Here is a 21402-nt window from a genome sequence, read left to right as displayed (position 1 = left end):
TCCTTAAAAGCATTTGCAATTTTGTTTCCCATGTTGCATCAGGGAAAGGATGCCACATTAGATTTAATACTGTGTGCATAAGCCTTTCCTGTCTTTCTTGTTTTAAAACAATATATTTTCAACATGTAGGGCATGTGATCTCCTGGATTTTGCATGCACACCCCCACGTGCGCACGCACTCTTTGTCCTTATTTATACAACATTTTTCCTTAAAAGTTGATCACCACTGTTAAATGTGGTGCGGCCTTGCTGATAGTAGCAGTGGTGACATGTGCTTAAGAAAAAAGTCTCTATCCACACCTATTCTGTAACCTGAGTCTACATCTCCTCAAATCAGAAGGACAAACAACTGGTCCTTTCTTGTGTTTAATATCTGTGCCTTGCTACGTGTTGATAATTGATGGGTACAGTTGGATAAATGCCCTTCACTCCCCTTACACGTGGCACCAGACAATGCTGTTTTTTTCTTCTTCATTTTTTTTTAACCATTTTTCACGTTTATCTTGGCAGCCAAGCTCAATATGAGGGCAGAATTTGGGGGATGGCTTTTCTATGCGTGCACAAATTGATTTAGTTTATGAATGTGCCTGTGTGAGACAGAAACTGTAATTTCAACAGGTATGAACCCTACCCCCCCTTTAATTGCCCTTGCTGTAGGCAGAAGGCTAGCATGTAAATCCATTGTTGTTATTAAGCATTCATACTGAACGCAGGGTTTGCAATTAAAAAAAACAACCTATTTTGTTTCCAATCTATCAGGGACAAGTTGTATATAAGAAATCTCTTCTAGTTTGTGAATGAGGGATTATATTTTTGAGCTGCTTAATGACTGTGCTTATCAGTAACTTAACTGACAGGATAGGTAAGCTGTAATACTGCACATTTTATAGTGCTGTATAAATAATGATAGTATTTCCAGGTCTTACAAATTACGATTATTACCGAACTTCTGATTGTTCCATCTTCTCAGCCTTTTCCCTGGGAAGCCCTTATTGCTGTTGTAGGCATCTCTGCATGCTTCCTTACAAGCCTGCTGCTATCCAATAGGGTTCTGTCAGTGTTCACTGGATTAGCAGGATAATTTGCTTTCTTGGCATGTTTGCCTTGTCCATAGGGACACGCGGCTCAAAAGAAGAGAGACCCAACCTGGTGCATCAAGACACAGAAACTAGTAACTATCATTAGTTCTGAGTTCTAACCTCCAGGCACTGAACTGCATGGTCCTCAAGAATAGTAAGATTGATGTGTCTGTTGCTAGCTTAACATGCCAGCCTAGCCTGCTTCCAAACCGGGTTGTAGCATTATTATCCTTCAGTGACAGATATGTGCAGTGATGGTGATCTTTGACCTGCGTGAAATAAGTCAAAGGAACAAAGGGAAACTTCAAAGACGGCGAGCGTGCCCAACACTTTTAAGCTTACGCGAACAATATACCGTTAGCATCGGCCTTATTGAGATTAAACCTTTTCATCTGCATGCTAGCATGCCATTATAATTCCAAGATAGAGTATCTGTTTCATTTGCCTGGTAGTGTTCTTTCTTTTGTCTGTCTGTCATTTTGAAATCGGGCCAGGTATTTTGATTCTCCTTCGGCATCCCAAATGCGGGACGCTGTGATTTATCACACAAATGTATGCTGCACGTGTGACTAGAGCAGTCAGGGAACCATTTGTGCAAGTGCAGGGTCCGAGACCTTTCCGCAAGCTGCAAGATGATCTTACAAATCTAGACTGATGATTGGGAGACTGAATTACAGCGTTTTCTGTAGTAGGAAGACAACAAACAGCATGAAAAACAAATCAAACGCCTGCCGTAATGTACTTGGTTCATTTATTTGATACTATGAGGATAGTTTTGTTTTTAATTATTTACGACGATCCATTTATTAGTAAAGACTCGGTACAATATTTTGTAACAGTAATGAAATCTGAGCAATACAGGACCTCTCTTCATTTATTCCATGTGTCATGCACAGTTGGTGTTATGCTGTTTTTCTTTATGATACGTATAAAAGGCTGGAAATCGTGATGTGTGCTGCTTTTACTTCCCCCCTTCCCCCCCCCCCAATAAAATAAAATAAGGGCTTTTATGCTTGTTTTGCACATAAAGTCATTGTGGATAAACAGAGCCTTCATTAAAAATTCAACCATTAAAGCGGTTTTGTGTTTGTAGAAAACATTCTGGAGACTCCCCATGTTCTCTTGCAAAAGCGTGGAAGATGACACTTAACCTGCCAGTGGTTTTCTTAGTTAAAAACAAAAACAAAAAACAAGCCAGCAGAAATCTTTCAGGTGACTTGACTCATCATGCAGAAGAACGAAACAGGGCACAAACCCAATTAAAAGAAAAAGCCAACAACTCTGCAGGCCTCCTGTAAGATCTCTATGTGCAAATTATGGCATGTGCAAGTCAGTAAGGGTCTACTGTAATTCAGGTCTAGTGTCATGGCTTTTTTTTCTCACCAGTGACCTATTTGAGCAATAGCTATTGAAGCAGAGGGCACTTCCTGAGGAATTAATGATCAGATGGGAGGAGCTGATAACCCAAAGTACAACCAAGGGCCATCTATCCCAGTCCATCATTAGTTTTCTGAAAAATGCCCTGTGCCGAGGTCACTATTGCTATTACCAACTCTTTTCTTAAATAAAAGGCAGAAGGAGCAGAAACACTGACTATATGCATTTTTAATGGATCTCGAATAGTATGCATATATTTTATCTGTGTTCACTTGGGGAAGTGACAAGATGACATACTAGACAAAGCTTAAGAAACTGGTAAATAGTAACGTACAAAGCATTTAGTTCCTCTTTACTCGCCAGTCGTAATGGATAATTTTCAGCATTGTAGTCCTGTAATAATTTTAAGTTTGCAGAATGTGAAGAACGAAGCCTTAATTGTTACAGTGCTATATTACAGCTGGGCAAGGCAAAACTTGTGAATTAATGAAACGTAATGTAGATTTGAGCGTTCCTGTTTGTTATAAAATATATTTTGTGCAAGGACAATATACAGGAGTGATCCGACAGCAGAACACGGAGGGTAGATTTCTTGGTAATTTGCACCAAAATCCGGTCACTTTTTTTGTGGTTATGTAGTAGCATAGTCAAGTTATAACAAGAGACTGAGTTTATTCCCAACTCTTTGAGTGATTCTGTCAGTGTCCACAAGGAAGTTATTTGCTCTGTGCCTCAGATTCTCCATCTGTAAAATATGTGGATAATTCTGGAATGGATTTTAGTTGTTTGTTTGGAGGCTGCAAAGTACATTGAGATGATTATTAGCTGCCAGGAAACGTCCTCGTTTCCTTTCAGTAGTTAGCCTGTGAAAAACTTTACACGCAGTTAAGAACTGAATAACTGGTTAATATAGGTAACCAACGATTCTCCTCACTTTTGGCCTTAAAGATGGATAAAAAGTTTCACGGAGATGTTGTCTCTTCTCCTCCCATAGGAAAAGTCTTCTCCAGTTGATTTCAGTGACTTAGTGTAGATAATATCTAACTCAAAGGCCACATCTACACAAGCGGCAGACTGCGCAGTAACAACTGCTTGTGCAAGTACAAATACAGAAGCAAGTACTAAGTTACTGTGCAGTAGCATCCCTGCACAGGTTTTTTCAGACGCTACCGCACGGTAGCATCAAGTCACGGTTAGTGCCCACCAACGGTACTGCGCAGTGGCATCTCATGTAGACGTACCCAAAGATGCACAATGTAAGGAAGGACCTGTTGATCAGAGATGGCTACAGATTCCCATGACTTGCTACGGGTGGTTGAGCTCAGCTCAATAAATTGTAATACAGTGAATTAATGGGATGATTTGGCAAAACACATTTTATTCAGAAAACCACTTAGCCAGCTTCTGTGCACAACTGTGAAGAGCATGGCTTGCATGACTTGCTCTGCAAGGTTCATTCAAAAATACCCTTAAGCACTTTATCCTGTCAGTACTCCTTAATGTCAGCAAATAGTAGCATACCCATTTTTCTTATGGGTAAGTAGAGATAAGGGAGATGGAGCAGCTTAGTTATGGTCAAAGGGAAAAACAATGATAGGAAGGGGTAAAGAAACGAGGAGTATTTTTAGCATACAGTCCTCCATGCATGCTGTCAAACCAGTGTGAACTCTTCTATATTTTAAGCTGGCACAATAATGCGAGTTTAACAAATGGTAAAGTAGAGCTACTTCTTTTGACTATGCTTAATGTATTTAAATACCTGGCCTTTTATTGTAAAAAGATTCATTTGGCCATAACTGAATGACCTCACTGGAGCAGAAATCATCAATTAAAATGTTGAAATCATCAAAATAAGTAAAGGAAGATGTGAAATGCAGCTTCACGTGTGCAGTCACCGGGCTGGTAGCTAATGATATGCAAATTGCCGTAAAGGCTGTTACTCCAAGACATTGACACTTTCCCTGGCTGACATAACAGCTGCACTGCGCTGAAAAGCTAAATTCAGTCTCTTCAGATCAATTGTGGAGGGCTTTAGCTGGCACCTCTTGGTACGCTAAGGAGTCAGCCTTATTGTAACCTTCTTTTCTGACAGTTTGGGCTACATTATCAAGAGAGATGAGCCATATTAGTGTGAAAGTTGATCCTTTTTGGTAGCTATTGTACTCAAGTGGAGTAGATGGGAATAAAACACTGATTTTAGGCTTGTTTTATTTTGTTCCTTTCCTCTCTTTTTTTATTTGTAATGTCATAATGTCTGTTGTGAATAATTTTGCTCTCAGAAGGCCAATCTAGAACTGTCAGAGCTCTTGGTTTTATCTTTTGGTTCTTGCCTGACTATAGGTGGGTGTTATGTGCCTATAAAATCAAGTCTGTAGGATTGTTTGTCTGAACAGCTGTTACACTGGTTTTAGAGCTGTAATTATTCTTTATTTATGTCTGGTTCCTTGAAACTGACATTTAAAGAATGACAGGTTCTGTGGTTAATACTCAAATATTTTTTTGAGTCACATACACTATGTTAACTTAATGTGAGGAGGAATGAAATATCTAAAAATCAGGGAAACCTTTCTGGGCTGACAACAACACACCCATATTTTAGCATTTCAGTGTAGCAATGCAAGACTTTCAAGTGGAAAATTGTTAATTTACTGTAATGAATTGAAACGTGAAAAAACAAATATTTAGTTAATTGCTTCATAAATCTGTCTGTTACTATCAGTAGAATTAAATTGATAAACAGTTCTTTAAAATTAATTTCCACATGGCAATATGCAGATTTTTTTTTTATTCAAACCCAATTAGGTGTTTCTAAGAAAGAAAATGTAAATTCATATTTTAGTCGCATTAACTAGCGTATGTGACAAAACACACTTGTCTTACAGTGGATGATGAGGAAAGCCAATCTTTTGTTGCTTTTTAAAGGGGTGCCACTAGAAGGCACTGTATTTGCTGTCTGAAAAGAGAAATCCTTAAAGGCATTCTTATTATTATATTATGTCACTTATTATCAGGTGCCACTGTGGCTCAGCTCATAGCTTTTGGGTCAGAAGATCATGAACAGTAACTTCAAAAGTCACATAAGTTCCTGGGCTCATTGCCAGGGTTGAAAACTCATTGAAATGCTAAAGGGATGATGCCCTGTTAGAGGCACTATTTTTCAGAGGAAGCACTAAGCTGACACACCTAATGCATAAACCCTGTATCTGTTTAGATGGAAGTTTTTAATGAGAGCAGAGGTTGCTCAGCAACTCTGTGCTCAGGCCTACACCTGATTGCACAGGCACTGCACTACCGGTTTCAAGCCATTACTGTAAAGCACATTGGGGTTATCCATGTAGGAAAGGTACTATAAAACTAAATTTGGTTATGCTCTAATCACCTAATGTCCTTATTGCCTGCAAAGTATCAGCTGTTTGAAGTAAGTGAGGTGCTCTACAAAATAAAATAATTGAATGGACAGAGGAACACTCCATCCTGCTAGAAAACATAATGTGAACATACTTAGAAATCACTGTCACTGGCATTCGGTAGAAGAAAAGTGGGCATGTCTACACGAGCACATTTACTGCACAGTAACCAGAATTACTGAGCAGTACGGGCACGCGCCTATACATGCATACCTTAGTGCACAGTAAATATGGTGACTTAGGCCGACTTGAGTGTAAATTTGATACTTGCATCATGCAGGCATCAAATTTCTGCCCGATTAGTTACTGCACAGTAACGCATGTGTAGATGTCTTACTGCACAGTAACTTTAGTCTACTTTAGTCCCAAGTCAGTCCACACACCGTGTTAATGCACTTTAACACCTGCATGTGTAGACACCGACCTATTCCTGCTTAGTGCACAATAAATTTAAGTCAGTGTAAAGTCACATGTAGACATGCCCTGAGAGATCATGGCCTGCTGTATATGGCACGATATTTTAAATATTTACAGAGATACTTCCTTCTTGTGAAGTGCCAGCTGGCAGATGTACTTAAAAGTCTTCTTGATTGTTGTCAGGTCAAAGTCTACTGGTGAAAATGGCCATCATTTGTAAGTGGTCTTACAGTGATGTTAGAGGACCGGGAGTCAGAATTCCCACAGCTGTCACTTGCCTAATGCTTGACCATGGGCATGTTACTTTTCCTCTCTCTGCCTCAGTTTCTTGAAAATAGTATCAACTACTTCCCAGGGCTATTGAGAGCCATAATTTGTTCCTGTTTGTGAAATGTTTGAGGTCATAAAATGGAAAGATGTCTAGAAGGGCAAAGGGCTATTATTAGGAGCACTGACCTAAGGATTATGGGAACTTTGTTGGAAAGAGATTGTAAACAGGTTCCTATTTAGCTTTAATAATAATTTAATAATCAAAAGAAGAAGTGGTAATGTTTAATATTGAAACAAATTCACATTAAAATTCTTCTCGTGTTAAGCCAGCATTAAAGCAGGATAGAAGCTGGTTTGCATTTTCATACACTGATTCTTTTTTTGTTTGTTTTTGTTTTTGGGGGGTTTTTTGAAAATAATGGAATGTGTTAGGGAGTTGGCCGGGCTCCAGTAAATGTGACTCAACTTACTAACATCGCATTGGAATATTTGCATTTTACATAGTATAATATTTCTGTTAGACAAATGGTTGAGAGCAGGGAATTTAAAGTAGGACACATTTCTATTGAATAACACGTTATCTTTATGTTATGTAAATAAGAATATTATTAGTCTACTGATTGACAGCAAGAAGGACAAAATATTGTTATGAAGGATGTGCAATGTAAGCAATTAACTCTGCAATGTGTAATAATTCAATGCATTAATTCTGGTTTTGGAAAATCCATTGTCATTGTTCATGCCAAAGGGTCTGATTCTGAGTCACCTTCCGGGCTCACAAGAGAGTAGGAGTAGTTTTGTCTACTTGTCCATTACACATTACTCATTGAATCAAGGAAGTTAAGAGTAAAAATGCCTACCAAGTCCAGCTGATGAAGAAACCTGAACCTACTTCTGAACTTGCACCAGTATTTTTGAACCAGTGGTTTTTACTGTGCACAAAAGTGTGCATTTGCCCGTACCAGAGTTTGCATATTCGTGGTGCATGCAAAACCAGGTTTGAAAACTTATTTCCATTAGGATATTTCTCAGTAAGACTTTTACTTGCAAGAACTTTCATTCTAGAGCAGTGACCCAGACCTAGGATTTGCAGATTAAGAATCTGCTGTTCTATCAATTACTCTATCCTCCAGGCTCTGCTCCCCCCACAGAAGGATAATAGTGAGAGTTATTTTGTTGCTGATGAATATTTCATACTTCTGTAGTATCATCCATCTGAAGACCTCCATTTTGCCCGCATCATTCATAGTGAATAAGCCTTGCAGTGTAAACATGAGATAGGAAAGCTCCAGAGCCGATTGAGACTACCTCATCTAACTTGTACACGCAAGTTAAATACCACTATCTACAGTAAAACTGAGCATTTTTTTCAAAGCACAGGGGAAGTGTTCAGGCAAGGAAGTCAAGGAAAATGTCATGCCCAGCTGTGTAGGCAAAATATGATTATTTTATTTGGAAATTGGGTTTAACGTTGTGCCACAGTTGAATCTGTCATTAATGTGTATAGGCAGGACCTTGGGTTTTTGGTTCACTCAAATGAAGACACTTTTTATTAGTGCATTTGTCCCACCATCCTTCTGAGGCACTAGTGCAGCACTAACAAAAAGAAAAGGGTGACAGGTATTGAGTTAACGCCATCCCTTAAACACCACATGGTAGGGGCAGATGTTTATTTTTTTAAGCACCGTTTTAACAACCCTTGCTTGGCTTTCAAAATCACAGGAGTTCACAGCGCCAAGCCATAAGTCCTATGACATCATTCCCTTATGTTACTGGTTATTCTCTGTTGTCCCAGTTCTCAGATTAATTATCTCATTGTGCTTCAGATGTGGATAAGGAAAATGTGAAGTTTTTTGCTGTCACGCATTGCCAATATTAATTTAGATCATGTTCCTGTGGAAGATATGCTATCCTCATACGTTTTATGATGTCATGTAGCAAACACATGAATACCGACTTTATCTGGAGGACTGCACAGATGATCAAAAATTACTTCACGTCATTCCATACGCCACTTCTTTAATACACACGTACACAGGTGTGCACCTGCACAGAGTTCATATACGTGTCAGTGGTGCCAGTCCAGTTGGTGTTGGCACGTCTCAGATGCATATGCTCTGCTACAGCTTATAGTCTCTTTTTACTTCCCATATTTATCCCTAGTATACTGCCAATTACTGCAGTTGAATTGTACCAGGAGTGATGTCTAGATGTAAGTAATGCAGCTACTTGAATAAAGTTTTTGAGACCTGGATCCAAAGAAGGCTTAGGATGGTATGAAATGGTGCCTGTTTTTCACAGTCTGATGTCTTGAGAATATTGGCCTCCAATTGCCTAGATCAGCAGTTCCTTGAGAGATTTTCTTCACTGGTATTTCTGACACTCATTAGATCAGTTGTTATCATGAGATTTTTATCACTGAGGGGAAAAAAAAGGATCCTCTGTGTTAGGGGTAGGATCTGAGATGGAAGGAACATCATAGCAGCACTCTTGGGCCCAAGAATTTGTAACTAAGCTTTCAAACCGTTTCAGATATGACATTGTGGTTTTTGTCCCTTGAAGAAAGAGAGACTTGTAATTAACTTATAAATCCTTGTACAAACGGTTTACATTGTATTAAATATGCTTGCAAATACTACGGCAAGCACAAGATGATTCTTGAGATGAAATAATTTTTTTATAAAATATGGGATCAGGCAGGGAAAGCAGCATCAGATGGGCAGAAGAGAGCAGTGGAGCAAGCAGGGGGATGGGATTGGTGTGACTCTTGCGGAGTGGGCAGGACTGACTTTGTGGCCTGCCTGCAAGAAAGCTGGCCCCCGCAGCACTAACTAGTTAGTACCAACATGTCAATGTTGCCACCTGCTGGATGCACTCTGATACCTACGCTTGTGTCTGTAATCCCATCACCATTAAATGTCTGGTCGTTGCTTGACCCTCACTGAATTTAATGGTGCCCCCCGCCCCCAGTGTTGATGGAAGTTAAATTGATCCTTTAGAGAGGACATAAACTCTAATATACCTAATAAGCCCTTCTGCTGCTTCAGCTAAAGGTTGTCTTCTCGTGCTTTGTATTAAGGTCCCCTTTATAAATGGTTGATAAATGCTTAATAGACATTTATAGGCACATTACAAACATGAAGAATTGTATGTATTATGGACTATTGTGTGCGCATCAGTAGAAGATGCTAACGATGATTCTAAGTCTTACTTGTAAGCAACCTGATGTCTTGTTGATTTTATAGCAATCAGTGAACTATTTATCACAACAGATATTCATAGATTTCATAGATTTCTAGAGTCTGTAGGGACCTGGTAGATCATCCATCATTGATACATTCTTTATAAATGATACCATAATTGATAAAGCATGATGACAGCTCCTTTCCCTCAAGTGCCTCCATTTTTCTGTGCAGGGACCGGGGCATCCCCCCCCCGGGATTACAGATGGACTCAGGAGAGACACAGCCAGGCCTAGGGTCAGGGAGGACCTAGTTAGGGAAGTTCTGGTGGGGCTGGACGTGATCAAATCAGCAGGTCCAGATGACCTTCACCCCGGGGTGCTGAGGGAATTGGCAGGGGTCATTGCAGGGCCCCTGGCACAGCTTTATGAGCACTCATGGTGCTCTGGCCAGGTGCCAGAAGACTGGAAGAACGTCAACGTGGTCCCTATTTTCAAAAAAGGGAGGAGGGAAGACCCAGGCAACTAACTATAGGCCTGTTAGTCTTACTTTGGTCCTAAGGAAGCTCTTTGAGAAAATTATCCAGGAGCACATCTGTGAGGAACCAGCAGAGTGGATGATGCTCAGGGGTAACAAGCACTGTTTCATTAGGGGCAGGTCCTGTCAGACCAACCTGATTGCCTTTTACAGTCAAGTCACAAAATCATTGGACGCAGGTGTCACAGTGGATGTAGTCTTTCTGGACTTCAGGAAGGTCTTTGACACTGTCTCCCACCCCATTCTCACTAAAAAGCTAGGCAACTGCGGCATTGATGACTACACAGTCAGATGGGTCGCAGATTGGCTTGGGGGCCCACACCCAGAGAGCTGTGGTAGATGGGTCATATTTGACCTAGAGGGATGTGGGCAGTGGAGTCCCCCAGGGCTCAGTCCTCGGGCCTGCAATGTTCAATTTCTTTATTAGTGGCTTGGACGAGGGGGTGCAAAGCAACCTGTTCAGATTCGCAGATGACACCAAGATTTGGGGCGAGGTGGGCACGCTACAAGGGAGGGACAGGATACAGCTGGACCTGGACAGGTTACAGGGGTGGGCAAATGTGAATATGATGGGATTCAATACTGACAAGTGCAGGGTGCTGCACTTGGGCAGTAAGAACCAGCAGCATACCTATAGGCTGGGGAACAACCTTCTCAAAAGCACAGAGGCAGAAAGAGATCTTGGAGTCATTATTGATTCTAAAATAAACATGGGCCGCCAATGTGAGGATGCTGTCAGGAAGGCCAATGGCACCTTGTCATGTATCCACTGATGCATCATGAGCAGGGCCAAGGAGGTGATCCTCTCCCTCTATGCGGCACTGGTCAGGCCGCGGCTGGAGGACTGCGTCCAGTTCTGGGCACCGCACTTCAGGAGGGATGTGGACGACATGGAGAGGGTCCAGAGGAGGCCACTTGCATGGTCAGGGGGCAGCAGGGCAGGCCCTACGAGGAAAGGCGATGGGACCTGAACCTGTTCATCCTCCACAAGAGAAGGCTGAGGGGGAATCTAGTGGCCGTCTGTAAACTTACTAGAGGGGACCAGAGGGGAATGAGAGAGACCCTGTTCCCGCGAGCGCCTCCCGGAGTAACAAGGAATAATGGCCATAAGTTGTTTGAGAGTAGGTTCAAACTAGACATCAGGAGGCGCTACTTCACAGTCAGGTGGGCAGGATCTGGAACCAGCTTCCAAGGGAAGTGGTGCTGGCTCCTACCTTGGAGGTCTTTAAGAGGAGGCTTGATAATTACCTAGCTGGGTTCATGTGAACTTAAAGTTACCAGGGGTCATACGAGCCCAGTATTCGTTCCTTCCCAGGGCAGGGAGTTGGACTTGATGATCTGCTCAGGTCCCTTCCGACCCTACATCTGTGAACCTATGAGAGACCTAAAATTTTGGAGCAGAAGCCTTGTAGGATCTTTCTCAGTTGATGACCCCGATGTCTTGTGTTAACATAAAACGGTTACAGCTCTCACAAGTTGCTACTGCCTATGTGAGACGGACGATATATTTTATAGCAGCACTGAATAAAGAATGCGTATTTGCTTGAATTTGAATTGAGGGAGCCCTTCATTTGATCATCTTTTTCCTTTCCAGTAGATATCACTACAATAAATGGAAGCAATTATGTAGGGTTTCAACTGAGATAGGAATAATTTATTGGGAGATAATTCCTTTAGCCAAGAAGTGTTCTAAATAACAATAAATTAAATTATATTAGACTTTTAACATTGTTTGCCGACATATTGGGGGCTTTGGATCAATGTGGATCTCTCTACTACTTACAAAGGCCTATGCGCATTTCTCCTTCAGCCGAAAATTGATGAATGAAAGCAAAAGTAATCCTATTACACTGTTAATTTACCTGCATTGTTGTTCTTGAGCACATCTGAAGTTTAAGAGCATGTGGTTAAAAAGCCACACAGCATGTGGAATATGCTTGAGTGAGTAGAGGTACCTGGCAGTAAATGAGTGAATTTATTAGAGCAATAGAAGATTGTATGTTTCTGATAAAAGTGTTTCATCGTTTGAGTTTGCTGATTCATCTAGCTCCAAGAGCATATGTTAATCACTGATTGTTTTGTATTGAAATGCTCACTTTAATTCCTGCTAGCCAGAGATTGTCTGGCATTGTTTTAAGGAAATATCAGTAAAACAAGGAGTTTTCTTTGGGGGGAAGGGGGAACAGCACATAAGTATGTACAAGGATTTGATTGGCAGTATTAATTAGATTTTTTGACTAATTATGAAAAATATTGGTAGCAGTCAAAAATGACAATTAAAAATATGATTCAGCTTGCATTTATCAACATAGTTCTTGAATGTTAAATACTGATTATTGATTTTTTTTTTTGCCAGCATTTCCATCCTTTTAAAATATCTTTTAAGATATCTTTCATCTTTTAAAATACTGTTAGCATCTAAATATAGACATTCTGGGCACATATAAAAATTGTTCTAATTAATAGAGTTGAGATATATTTAGACTTTAAAAAAAACCCAGTGGTATTTATTTTTCAGAAAATCTTTTACTATAATACATGGTTATTATGCTTGTGGAATATGCAAATATATGCTATTAATATATTCACAAGTATACACTGAAATGATACCATACGGTGTTTGTAGTAAATGTGTATTAAGGAGAATATACAAAACACAGCAAAACACATTCTGTATTATGCATCCAAAATATACAAATGCATAGAAAGCTGCTGTTAATATGCATTTGAAGTATAATGGCAGCTAAGAAGCCGTTAGGATATATGCTCTGAACGCATATGAATTGTAATACAGAACTTGGCTAATCCTTAATAGGTTCGTTGTTATAATGTCAGTTCTGAAGATCATCGCATCCCAAAACAGATCCATACAACATACTGGCTGGAAAAAAAAAATGGAAGTCACATTTTTGTAATCTCACAAAAGCAAGGAAATTTGGCCCAAAACTCCATCCTTTTCCTATCCCCTCACAGTGGTCGCAGTCCCCTTTAGAGTCATAGCAGCCCCCTAAATCCAACACAGCTTCTTAATCCAAATCCTTTATTCTGCATGCATTTTATTTAGTGCCAGGTCCCTTTAATGAATGTAACGTGTACACAAATGTGTTGCCCCTTACAAGCATGGTATAGTAAGCGATAACTAGTATACTGAATTTCAAGCTTTTCGTGGAAGGTTTCTAGCAGTCCTTTAAGAGGTATCAGTTTACAAAAAAATATTGGCTTAATGTTCTCTTAATATTAGATTTATTTACCTATCAGGTAAACTCTGCAAGAAATACAGCATTTAGGAAAACTCTTTTACTTACCAAATATTTTAGTGGGTACTTGCCTTTCAATTGCTTTCACAATCTCAGTCCTACTTGAATCATTTATTTTTTTTCTTGGGGTTTCTTTTTCTTTTTGGTGAGGTATTGTTCAGTGTTTATCTGGCTGCTTCCCACATAGCAAACGTGAGCTGACAAGAGGATTGTAGTAGTGACCCAAAATACACCTTGAACACAAATTGTTAACCAAATTACAATCGCTGATGTCATTTACATGTGTCGCCTTTCAGACAATAAATGTGGTTTTTTTTAATTTGCTTTTTAAACATCTGTAATGGTGTCCCCAAGCACTTTAATAAGCAGAAACGGTTAATTATTGCCGACTAAGGATTTCCAAGTATACTGGTCTGTAGCTTGCATATAAATATTTCTGACGGCGCTTCTCTCTTGGAGAGAAAATTGTGCAAATTGCAGTTATTATCATTTTTAATAAATAAGTCTTATCTTGACTCCATTCATTTTTTTCACCCCTATGCACTAGTGTTCAACAACCATATTTTCAGTGGGACCATTTCTATTACAGAGTGATTGAGCTCTGATTTACACATCAATTACCCAACTTCATGGAGATTTTCATGCTCCCCTAGCTTACATCAATGAAGCATAACTGCGTAAGCGCTTTATTTCATACCAGTTTTTGATAAGTCAGACTGATAACTAATCATATCGAGAGACAATGTGCTGCGATACAGGAAACAATAAATGCCCCCTTTGAAACATCATCTCTTCTTTATGCTCTTGCCACTCGTGAACCTGTCTTTGCTATCCACCCCCCCAGAATCTGTTCCTCCCAAATCTATATTAAGGAAAAGTTGGGGACTATATAATGCCAAAATGGGGAGACTGAGCTAAAATATTTTTTTTCTAAGTGCTTAGGAAAAAAATAAACTTCAACAAAATGAATAATGTGACAAATATAAGCCATTCCTTTAACCTCACGGTTTAAATTTCCATAAATTGCCTATGGGTCTCTTGGGTGTTATTTTGTACAGAGACTTTAATCTCCTGTATTTTGTATCAAACATGCTGCAGTAAGTGGCATTGTCTTTAATGCAAATCATTAAGAGATTTCCCTCCATAAATGTAGATAACTGATGACCATCTTGAGTGTTTCCCTAACTGTTGAACATCAAAGATAGAATATTTTATATTTCTCGAAAAACATGTAATCTTGAAGTGTTAGAGAAGTTCAGTGATAGATATTTTCACTGCTCATGCTGTGAAAATTACCACATTAAATAATTACATGTGAAATATACGTGATAAATTGTGTAGATTTTTAATTGGCATATCTAGTGTGGCTTGATTAGTTTCTGTTAAGCAGTAAGATTAGCAAAACAATATAATCTGGGTTAGTGAGAGTTAGTGATTAACGGGAGAAGAGGTTTGCTATTTTAATTGTAATTTTGCTCATGAAATATATCTTTTTAAAGTGAAGCAATGGTTTTTGATGTACAAAGGAGGTGTATTTAACTAGACACTATTTTGTAATCTCATTTTCTTATCTTGATGTTCATGTTAAAAATTGGAATGAAAATAAAGACCCTTATTTCCACTTATTTAGCTATAAATCGGGAAAAAACCCTTGGGAAATCCACAGTGTTACACCAGTGTGACAGATAAACCAGGTCTACTGAGCAGCACTTTTTTTGCCAGACCTCATACAATCTTGGGAAACTCCAATTTTACGTTGAAGCAAACTCTCCTGGAATCAGTGGCACTGCACTGAAATAAATTTGGAGACACTCAGTGGTGAATCTGGGCTTCCATTATACCACTGTGACTCATGCACTGGTTAGTCATGATTAACTGGTGGTAAAATTTAGCCTAATTCCCATGTCAGAACTCATCAGACTGCAAAAGTTCTTTGGCTTGTATTTTTTCCTTGCCCTGAAAATTGATTGCCAATGCTCCCGCCCCAGTCCAACAGAACTTAAGCTTAAGAATTGGAAATTGTCCTGTTGCCTTCATCTGAGCTATTGCTTACCGGCTGAAAGTCTTGAATTGTATTCGGACTCCATTTTCAGAGAAGACTGAACATTAAGGATAAGTCAACTTACCTCCACAATAACCAAAGAACGTTATTTTGACATCTTGAAGACAGAATTAGGAAGTAGCAGCCTTGGGAAAGGATTTTCAATGTTTAAACAGTATTACTTTGCCTTAGGTTTACCTCTGTTTATTTCTAGATAGTTTCCGTTATTCTTTATCAATATTTTTAAAGGGGAATAGAAAATCTAGTAAAATAAATGGCATCGATAGGCCAAGAGGTAGGTCAATAAATACCTGTAATGTGTCTTGTTAGATATGTACATTGCTTTGTGTATGGATACGTAGCAACTGCTAATTTCTTAATAGGTGGTATTCTCTGTCACTAATTTGTCCTTGATTGGGTTCTCTCTGATTATGTAGATATACATCTTATAGACTAATCAGCTAAGATAGATATGTATTCCAGTTCTTTCCTTCTTTCCAAATCTGGCTTTTGCTCTACCACCATTGCTAATGGTTGTTGCTTGCTAAGTCAAAGATTGTTCTGTTCTAATTCTTCTTGATAGCATCGCTGCATTTGACAGTTAATCGCTCTCTTCTTTGCTTTGTCTCTGCATGTCACTGACTGCTCATCCAAGTCTTGAACTCTTTTTTTTTTCCTCTTTTTTCCAATGGTTTGGTGTCTTTCAGGGTCTTGTCTTCATTTCCGTCCTATTCTCTTTGTACAACTATTTAAGAGATCTCTTCCGCTGCCACGGTGTTAACTACCACAGCCCTGTGAAAAATTCTCAAACCATAGCATCTCAAACTTGAGTCTCCAGCCTAATCTTGCCTCTTCAGCTTGTCTGGGACACCTTCCTATATATTGTGTAGGAGACCTATATATATGTTGAAAAGGTGCAGTTCTTTACCTTCCCTAAAACCTTCTCCTTTATCTCCTTTGACAGTTGATGACTCAGCAACGCTATTTCTAAGGTTTTCAGTCTTCTTGTTACCTCCTCCCCTCACGTTGAATGTCCTTCTAATTCACGTCAGTCATTCTCTCTTTTATCACTCAAAAATATCATTTACTATCTACCCCCCAAACTAATACTTTTATCACCTTTTGCCTTCACATTGTAACTTCTTCCTTTCAGCCAACTTGTGCTTGTACAAGGTGTTAATTATTGCAGCACCATCGGGTTCAGGAAGGAAATGTGTTATACTGTTTGCAAAGCGACATTTAGGTGGGCAAAGCTCTATGAATTAGTAGTACTAGTAGGAATAGTAAAAGTACTAATAATAACAGGCTTGTCCCATACTGCAAATTCCTTATTTTTATCTTGCAGGACAATGTGTTTATAGACTGAAAAGTCCTGGAGGTAGCTTAGTTGCATAGTTATGTGACTAGTCCTTTGGTGAAATTGTGTTCCTGTGCTAATTCCAATTCAGCACAAGCATTTATGAGGATTCTGCTTTGTTGGCTCTTACTCGCTTGACAATTTGGCCAAAGCTTGCCGAAGTATGTGCATATGTTGCTACATATATTTATATATATATATAATCTCCATATATTTACTCTTGGATATAATCAGCTGCAAATATGCATCTAATTATCTACAGCCATTAGCAATTTTTTAAAGGGTCATCACTATATACATACTTAGCACCAATTAACATGCTACTGTGTCAGCATTACCATCTTATCTAGCAATGTAGCATGTTGCACAGTGAATACAGCTGGAGTAACCTAGAAGAATGAGAAATGGTTACATGGTAGTCAGATTTTTGAAGCTTAAGAGCAAAATTTTGTTTGATAGATGCATGTGGCTTGATTTAATGTCAGATAGGAAACAATAAATAATATTTCTGTCGAAGTCACAAATATTAAGTGGCTTACATGATAAGTGGGTACCATATACTGTGTGTTTATAGGATTTTTATTACTTGCCGTTGTGTTGCATTGGAACCTTGTTTGCTTACTAGCATAATACATTCATTAAAATAAGCAAGCAAATACATAGAGTCATAGAATTAATAATAGAAGTGATATAATTTTTATAATAGTACCACTAGTAATAATAATAGCAGTAGCAACATCTAATGCCCATCCAACACCAAGCGGTGGTCATTACTTTTCCTCTAATCCCCTTTTGAAAAGAGTCTGCCACTGAGCTGAGTTTTGAAACCTCAGGACTTTAAGGGTTGCTAAATCTTATCAAGATTAATGCAGATAGATTAAGGGAGTTCTGACATTGGTAGTGGCATCTAGAAGAAAGTAGAGGCTAAAAACTTGCCTGCAAAGAAAATGGCTTTCATCTGATTGCATAGAGAGTTTACAAATAACACCCTCCTCATTGTCCGATGCACTGTGAACTTAAGCTTGAATCAAAACGTCACTCTTTGGCTCAGGGAATGTGTGGTATCATTTCCTGTTCTAATATGTAAGCATTTTAGAACATGTGGTTTTCTATAGTTTATGTGCAAGGCCCGGTGAGTTTGGTGCTAAGCATTCTGGCCACAGGAACACATTTAAAGAGGAACAAGTCATTAACCTAGATGGATAAGAAACCATTTCCTACTGTGGAGATATCTTAGATGCAGGGGTTTCTTAAAGCTTTTATGTCATAGTGGGAGAGAAAAATTCACAGTTAACCTTTTTTAACATAATACTTAGAATGGTAGAGTATGGAAGAAATACAGATATTTCCAAATGAGACAGAAGGAAGGAGTTTGCTTAAGGACCTGCTGATGTCATAAAATGTACTAGCACATTTTGAATAGTTTGTGAACATCACCATGGCCCCAGGGAGTGAGCTTCAGCCTTATGCTTGTCTCTTGGGTAAATGACACATCTACTAGAAGAGAAGCATTTTGATATGACTTACCTTTGTAGCTAATATAACAAATATGTTAGTTAATTGTGTTTTACCTGGGGTTTAAATTAGTATCGTTTTATGACGTTTGTGTTCATAGCACAATAATGCAGCCACCATAAAGCACAGTACACCCTCTTACTGGGATTCATAAGGATTTGTAAAGCAAACTGTCTTTGGGAAGCCACCTCTGCTATTATTTCAGATAAGATGTAGTGGTCTGATTTCGTTCAGTTTCTGAACCATTTGCATGCTCAAACAAAGAGCCAGCCGGCATTTAGGTATCTAAGCCGGAATGAATAATGTATTCACACATTAAGGGAGAATTTTTGGCATCCTTGAAGTCAATTTTAAAACTCGGATTGACTTGAATGGGGGAGGAATTGCACCCTGAAGCTCTAACAAGACTATGCCCAGGGATTGTTTTTGCACTCAGCTGGTAAAGAGCCTGCGGTCTTACTTGAACAACTAATCCTTAACTGAGTGAATCATTCCAGGGAGCGGGATGGCACTGCTTCTTCATGGACGCATTACTCACATGGAGTCGCACCCTGCTTCCATTGAGGCCATTGCTGTTGACTTTGAACCCAGCGTGTCTTTAAGGATTGGAAGGCATGGCTCTTAGAAATGAATGCTGCTGAAGCAGTCATGCAACTTTAGAACTGTTGAAGCCAGCCAAAATACATTCTATACCCCTTCGAGGAGGGTGGGTGGTAGGAAGTTGTGGTCCTAATGCCGTGGGTCCAGGGTCATGTCTTTAGACCTGACCTAAGGGAAGTCTTAAAGTGCAAAACCCCAGGTACTATCCCTTCCTTGCTTTAGGAGTGGGTGAGGGGTAGTATCATACTGGTGGTCCATACCAGCCGGGGGTGATGTGGGAGGGAGAAGTGTACTGCTGGGGTGTACCAGTTGCAAATTATGACGCCCTCTGCAAGTGACTCAGCTGCATCGTCCAAGAGGGTTGTGGGAAGAGATGGAAGTGAGGTTCCAGCCTGTCCTCACTCAGGAATCGTACTGGGGAGTTGCAGGTATATAGCACAGATGGACCCAAGTCTAGATACTCTTTCAGGGCATCCTCCTTATGCACCTGCATGGACACGTTGTCCGAGTAACAATGCAGCCTGTCATCTGTAATAACAGGTGGCTTTAATTTACCGTAATTTCCTGCCTGTCCCCTCCCAATACATGAAATAATATTAGACTTTCTGAAAAAAAAATGCAGTCATCAGGATGAATATAGTCACATACTATTGCTTTATGTTGGCAAATGCTTCCAAGACAGTGATCTCATTATGTTAAGCAGTGTTGTAAAAGGAAGGAAATAAAATGCTTTTGCTTTTGAGTTTCCAACCTGAAAATGCCAGTGGAAACCTAGCTGAGCTGAGCCCCAGCGACTCAGGTGGCTTTACATTCTGTTTATAAACTATTCTCAAGCCTTTATTCAGTCCGAGTGTGAATGATCTTGAAATGCTCAAAGCCATTATTAATTCATATTTCTGATTTTAAGAATTGCTTTGTGGCATTAGTCTTCTTTTTTTTTTTTTCCCTCCCTGTATGAAAACAAGTATGTAAGGCTAAGGATACATGAAATCATCAGGAGACAGACATATGCTTTCCTGCGGTGTCTGCAGGGTTTGCAGGTTCAAACACAACCTGTCTGAATCATAAGAACTTTAATTGAGTAGATAAAGAGGTCCTCATAATTATAAACTGCAGTAGGTATAACAAGAGGCTAAATACATAGCTGTGGTTTTAATTAGCTGGTGCTTCAAATTAGTAATTGTGGTTTCACTCAGAAATCAGTGACTTTATACACTGTTAAAGCCTCATCACTGTGCAGTTCATTCCTCATTATATCTCTCCGTGTGAAGCTTTCAATACAACATCATGCTGAGCTAAAAAGGCAAAAGTTGTAGATATTTGGTTATCTTCCAAGTGCAGTAGAGCTCTATGGAGATTAAATTCATTCTCACTAGAGATATGAGAATTAACTGTTCTTTGTTACCTATGTGGGGATATATATCTGTGTGTGTGTGTGCATGCATGAATTTACATGCACGTGGGTGGGTGTGCAATGCATGTATATAGATGCAGAAAATGTAGCACTCGCACGTTGCTTACAACAGATAACATCAATGCGCATACTCAATCTGCTATTCAAATTGTCATCTGGAATTTGGTAGCTAATTAACTGACACAAAATAGAGCCAAAAGCCTAATAACAAATCAAATATGGGTTGAAAGCACAGAAGTGTCCTTAATGCTTGTCACATGAGGGGCTGTCAGTGCAAGTTCAAGCATGCATCCTTTTTTTCCTCCCTCCTTCTTCCCCCCCTTCCTCCTTTTCTTCCTTCAGGGTTTTAATTATAGCTTTTCTCTCAGAGGAGCAGGAGGTAGTTTGCAAAGCCAGGAGACCAACCAAAGTACTTCATGAGCGAAGTAAATGTGATCTCTCAGCTTGTCACCCAGGTCTGGCAGGTACAGAAAGTGAAGTGACATACAGATAACTGACATCCTGCAATCGCTGCTTGGAGGTGATAGACCTTCTTTGTGTGTTTGGTGGTGTGTAGAATGATCTGTTGCTGAAGCAAACTAATCGAAAGCCTTTCTGGGACAGCGCAACAGTGCACATTTTTTTTTTAAGTACTCCTTCTGTCCACAACCAAACTTTACACAACTTTTTTAACAAGCACGGGGGGTTGAATTACCTACTGTAACCCTTACCGCTGAATTGTGTGTGTTGAGACGCATGCAAGTGATACCCATGAAACATAATGAAGATGCCACCATGCCCGGTTAACTCCAGGTATGCTTTCTGCACCTAGATAAATTCCGTCTCTGCCTGCGTGCCCATGAGTATGCACATGCATATTCATATAAACAGCACGAATTGCTTATGGGACTCCTCACATATGTGCAGACACACATGCGTGCTGTATTGACGTTTTTGCTGCAAAGAGTAC

At 39.5% G+C, this 21402-nt stretch overlaps 1 protein-coding gene across 3 annotated transcripts in view; it reads left to right on the top strand.

Annotated features, from left to right (window-relative positions):
* The window catches only part of AFF2 (AF4/FMR2 family member 2), a 524595-nt gene that overhangs the window by 218873 nt on the left and 284320 nt on the right, over positions 1–21402 (top strand). The window lies entirely within an intron of this gene.

This window comes from Crocodylus porosus, unplaced genomic scaffold (assembly GCF_001723895.1).
Source record: "Crocodylus porosus isolate Cpor-Errol unplaced genomic scaffold, CroPor_comp1, whole genome shotgun sequence".
NCBI lineage: Eukaryota > Metazoa > Chordata > Crocodylia > Crocodylidae > Crocodylus > Crocodylus porosus.
This window is presented reverse-complemented; position numbering and strand designations above follow the sequence as displayed.